Source organism: Archocentrus centrarchus, chromosome 1 (genome assembly GCF_007364275.1).
Source record: "Archocentrus centrarchus isolate MPI-CPG fArcCen1 chromosome 1, fArcCen1, whole genome shotgun sequence".
Classification (NCBI taxonomy): domain Eukaryota; kingdom Metazoa; phylum Chordata; class Actinopteri; order Cichliformes; family Cichlidae; genus Archocentrus; species Archocentrus centrarchus.
This window is the reverse complement of record NC_044346.1, coordinates 19,112,909-19,118,908: the sequence shown is the minus strand read 5'-3', so window position 1 is coordinate 19,118,908 and position 6,000 is coordinate 19,112,909.

The window sequence follows — 6,000 nt, the reverse complement described above, 5'->3', positions numbered from 1 at the left end:
GCAAAACTGCAAAATAAGAGCTGTTGATGGGTGATTGCATATTGTGAAATGTAATTGAGATTTGTTTATAATATCATTTTGTTGCTCATGTAATGCTTATGCTTTATGTTTGTTTGGTTTTTTTTTTCATGTCACCTTTGTGAGGTTCTGTGTGAAAAGGTACAAATAGCTATTTTATATCTTGGAGATATGCGGTTTTATTGCATTCAGACTGTATAGGCATTACATTGTTCCAAAGTCAATAAGATCTATTGTACTCAGCATCATTGTGGTTCTTCCTAAACACAAAGCAGTGATCATTTAGATTTAACAATACCCACAACAAGTGATACATTTGTGTTCAGGTCAGGATAATGATAACCAGAAGGATGGAAACAATGAAGTCTATAATGCCCGTTCTTGACTCTGGCAGTCAAAAATGAAATGACTATTGTTTTCTATGATGTGAATAACCCTTAAATAACAATGAGTAAATGCAAAAGGCAAACAAAAGCCAATGTCCTCATGGGATATGTTGGTTTTTAGAAACTGCAGTCGCAATCCCTCTTCCCTGTCCTAAATTCTTTCTCTTTGACTCACAGGATAAAGCAAGGGATTTTGAGAGCTAGGGGACTTCAGAACTTTAATATTCAGCCCCAAAGTACAGCGTGTTGTGTGTAGTGATGACCTCATTGTGTGGAGAGAGTAAAAGAAGCCAGTTCACAGACATTTTGACAGTCCCTGGAGCGCCTGGCCTCTGGGTATGGGGGAGGCTGCAGCTGGACACAGAGGAAAATGTGAATATGTGTTCTGAACAAATGGGGTTATATAAACCAAGCCTATGGTTTGCACTTGCTATTTTACATACACATGTATGTACACATGCTACACAAATGCTTGCAGTACTCACTGAATGGACGACAGTTTGCTAAAATCAGAGAGGAAATCTGAGCATGAAACTGTGTAGCTTTACAAGAATAAAGGAGCTTATCATCTTGAACTTGCGCTACTGTACTTGCCTTGAGCTAAATATAACAAAGTAGATAACAACTCCTCAAACTCAGCGATAGGTTTATTCCCAGTGTAGTGTGGCACCAGGTGGTTCAGGCCAGTGAGGCAGATAGTGCAAGGCTTGAATACACCACGAGACAACTCTACAGCAGCCCTACAGTCACGCACCTCAATCTGAAAAATGAGGAATAGCTTGCTAACATGTTATGCTGCACTGTAAACCCGGATAAGTTGAATCTACTTAAAAAAAAACCAAGGTCCAAACTTATCTTTTATAGTTCATGAAAAAATAAAAAGTCTTTTAATCAATCAATCCCCCTATTCTTTTCATGGTTGTGTAGGGGTGGTGGGGGCTGGAGCCTATCCCAGCTGACAAGGCAGTAAGATGCAGGGTACACCCCATACAGGTCACCAGCCTGTTGTAGGGCTGACACAGACAACCATTTACACCTGTGGGCAATTTAGAGAAACCAATTAACCTAACCCCAGTAACTGCATGTCTTCAGATTGTGGGAGGAAACCCATACAGACACAGGGAGAACATACAAACTCCACACAGCAAGAGTCCTGGGCTAAGGTGGAATTGAACCCAGACTATCAGATAGCTATTCTAGCTGTGAAGCAGCAGTGCTAACCACCATGCCACTACGCTGCCCAGTAACATGGATATTTTTTTACAGTGTTGAACTGTGTCTGTTTAAATTTGGTAAATAAACATGATAAAACTCAGCCCTGCTGAATGCTGGTACATTAACATGTACAAATAACATTTGTCCATGGAACAATAAAAAAAACTATACGAGAGAGCGCTGTGAACAAAAAACAAACAAAAACACCAAGTGTCAACTATTCCAAACAGCGAAAGGCCTGGGCCAAGCCGGAATTGAACCCAGACCTTCTAGATGGCATTCTACCTGTGAGGTAGCACTGCTAACCATCATGCCACCATGCAGCTGTGCATTAAGCCACTCTATTTAAAATGGTATAAACTAGATTTTTAGCAGGTGCAGAACTTGATGATATTGAGCTGTTTGAACTCAAACACATAATTACAATAAGATAGACCATCAAAAAGTACAGTCTACTCAGCATTAACAAGTAATGTTCACATTCTAGGCAATTTTAAGTAATATGAACTCAATATTTTTAAGTGGAATCAAAATCTGGGTTTACAGTGTGGATTACTGCCATTGCACTAAAACACAAGCAGATGGGAGACAATGGACTACTATTCCTGCTCTTTTCTTCTCGCAAGACAATGAAACAGGGAGACTGAAAAAATATTGGAGCTTAAAACAATGCACATAACTGACTGTAATAATTTGTCCCCCAAAATAAATGTTTTTTCATTACCGTTAATGATTAGCATTTTCCCAACCATCTTGATTTACTTTTTTTTAAGAGCTCCAGTTTAAAAAAAACAAAAAAACTTTCATGCTTCTCTCCTGAATTGGCGATAAATTATGTCAACGTGGTCATTTTCCTAAAAGATTGTTGTTGCTTGGCAAGATTTTGTCTGCCACAGCTGCACAGCATCAAAGGTCTATCTAATTCAGCAGTGTCTTACTCACCTAATATATTGGCTGGAACTCAGTGTAATCCAATTTCCTTGGGAGACATAACTTCTCTGAGGCTTTCAGTGATTACCTGCTCATTTCAGACTATGTAATTGTCCTCAAGTTCAACAGACTAAGCTTGAATATAACTTTGTGACTCTCCCCTCTAAGCCTGTCTTGTGCACTGACATAGTGATAAATGACTAATTAATATAGCCTATTTCTGAAGTAGTTTGGTGGTTTGTAATGGATGACTAGACTAGTTGAATGAAATAAGAATAGAGTGATCATTTGTCACGAGTCCTGGGAATATATATTTTTTTATTTCTGTGTATTTTAGCATCTCTGTTCTTTATGGTAAATGAAAAGGCTATATAATGCATTACAGTTATAACATAGCAGGATTATAGTATATCGTTACTGTACAAATGACACATATAGGGAATTCAGCGATCTTAATATAATTTCAGCTTAAAATCTATTCACAAAGCTTCTTTAAAACTATTCAGAGATAAATGGGTATCATTTGACTGGGAAGGCTGGGTTCAGGTATAGTATGTGGGTTTATGAGTGAAGCTAAGATGGAGCTGGAGACTGACAAGTGGACAGATAACCTACACCTATGGTAATCAAGGTACTGTTCAGGGGTATCAGTGTGGTGAGGGAGTTTAGGCCAAAAGTGAAGCTTACAATTAAACCCATTATTCTGTGTGCCCAACATCACTAATGGTCATGAGCTCTGGGCAGTGGCTGAAATGAGTTTCCTTTACAGTGCATTTGGGCTCACCCTAAGGGACAGTGTGTGGAGCACAGATAACCAGAAATAGCTCCTCCATTCTGTTACAAATGGAAATGGACCCAGATCAGGGTGTTGCAGTTTCTCCCCACTTTTGCCAAGTGCTACTGGATTTCTCTATACAGTATTGATAAATCTTTACCTTACAGTGTAAAGTGGCTCGAGATGACAGGTGTTGTGAATTAGAATTTGATAAATAAAGCTCATTTGTCTACTGAAGACCTCCCCATAGATAAAATCTAGTTCATGGGGTGTATGTCTGATTGGGACATATACCAATCAGCCACAACATAAGAATGAGAAGACAAATAAATAACATTAAGCATCTTGTTAATCAGCTGTGGAAATGAGCTTCCTCTGAGGGGTGGCTGACCTCTCCCTTAGAGACAGGGTGAGAAGTGCAGTCAATCGGGAGGGGCTCCGAGCAGAGCCGCTGCTCCTCCACATTGAAAGGAGCCGGTTGAGGTGGTTCGTGCATCTGACTAAGATGCCTCCTGGGTGCCTCTTGGGTGTTCTGGCCACTGTGCAGACCCAAGACACGTTGGAGAATGTCACGGTGGGGGCTGTGTGCTGGGAGGGGTGGACCCAAATGCAGGACACAAGGCAGACTTAACTAAAATTGCTTTATTCTCAGGAACTCGAATAATACAAAAACACAAAAACCCGAAATCTCAACCAGGGCAAAAACAAACCGGAAGCCTGGGAGAAAGAGAAAAAAAAAACTCTAAACTAAAACACACAGCTAAGAGGGGAACACTGGGGGAAACAATGACGACAACGCAACAAAGAACACAGAAAAACTAAGGGCTTAAATACACACAAGGAAATCAGGGAGAGTGGAAACAACAGGGGACGACAAGTGAACCAAATAAACCTAAAGACAAAGGGGAAGCAAAACTAAACACAAAACACAGGGAACAAGAGACTGTCAAAATAAAACAGGAAGTGACTCAAGGGAACAGGGACGCAAACCTGACACTGAACACAGGGAAACACAAGGAACTAGAAAATCAAACATAACAAAACCCCACAACAAAAGAAAAACCCCAGAACAGACAAATTAAGACCAAATCAAAAACACACAGGGTCCAACAGACCCTGGACCATGACAGAGAGATTATATCTCTCGGCGTGTCCCCTCACGGATAAGCTGGAAGAGTGGGCTGGGGAGAGGTCTGGGCTTTTCAGTTTAAGCCACAACCCCCGCAACCCAGCCCTGGATAAGAGGAAGAAGATGGATGAATGGATTATTCATCACCTGTAGATCCTAAGTTGTTACTTTGATGTATATCACTAAACACTGTAGACCAAGCATACAATGGATGGGTGTCCTAAAAGGAAAGTGTACCACAACTCAAAAACGGCTCAGCCAAAGCTCAAAGAGTAATATACTGTAGATCCCAACCCAACTGTGCAGGCGAAGGATATTTCTGAGCAAGTACTATCCACACTGGCTCCACCCCAAAATAAAAGATCAGCAACCAACATCCTGTTAGCTGATAGTACAGGTGTTATTCAGTATAGAGTAATTTGCTGGGCAATGCTGCAGTTTTTTTTTAGTTTTGCTTCTGTACAGCAATCAAGATGTGGGTGACGGTTTAGCTCACTGGATGAGCAGGCAACCATGTACAAAAAGGATAAATGCAGCAGCCTGGGTGTGACTCTGACCTGAGGCCCTTTGCTAGGCGTCGCCATCCACACTCCCTCACCCGAATTTCTTGCTGCATCTTTATTGCATTATCTAATAAAGGAAAAAAGCCCCCAAAATCATTAAAAAAAAAAAATGCAACTGAAGTGCTGAATTTCAACTTTATTACACAGGGTTTAATAAAAGTATTGCATTAACTGTTTAGGAATTACATACATTATTATACACAGTCCCCCATTTTCAAGGGCACAAAGTTAACTTGATAAACAAACATAATTTTAAAATATAAGGTTTTTTAATACTTATATAAAAGTCCTTTGCGGCCTGAAGTCTTGAACACACGGACATCACCAAATGCTGTGTTTCCTTCCTTGAGATGCTCTGTTAGGTCTTTACTGCAGCTGCCTTCACATTGCTGCTTGGTTATAGTTTTTCCTGCATTCTGGTTTGCGTTTAATAACTGAAAAGTTGCTCTGTTTGGTTGACATGACACGGCTGACTTGGCCACTGAAAAATATCCCATTTATCCTGTGTTGTTATTATTATTATCATTATTAGACTGAAGGCACATATGACAACATGTGAAAGGCCTGTGTTGCATTTATGCAGTTAATTATGGGAAAAAAGTAAGAAAAATAAATAATACTTTCCCTCATGTTAAATCACTCTAATGTTTGTAGTTGTAATTTGTGGTAAGAGTGGCACTAATTACCTGGAGTCTCCTTCTCAGCAGCTCCCTTTCAGGGTAACCACAGCAGATCACCTGCCTCCGGCTTGCTTATCCTTAGCATACTCTTCTGTCAAATCAACCCTGTACATGTCCTTTCTCACTACATCCATGAATCTTCACTTCAGTTTTCCCTCTTTTCCTCCTGCCTGACAGCTCCATATTCAACATCCTTTGTCCAATATATCACTCAGTCTTATACTTCTTCCTTCCTTTCTAACTTTGTCTCCAAACTATTGGACCTGAGCTGTCCTTCTGATGTACTCATTTCTAATCCTGTTCC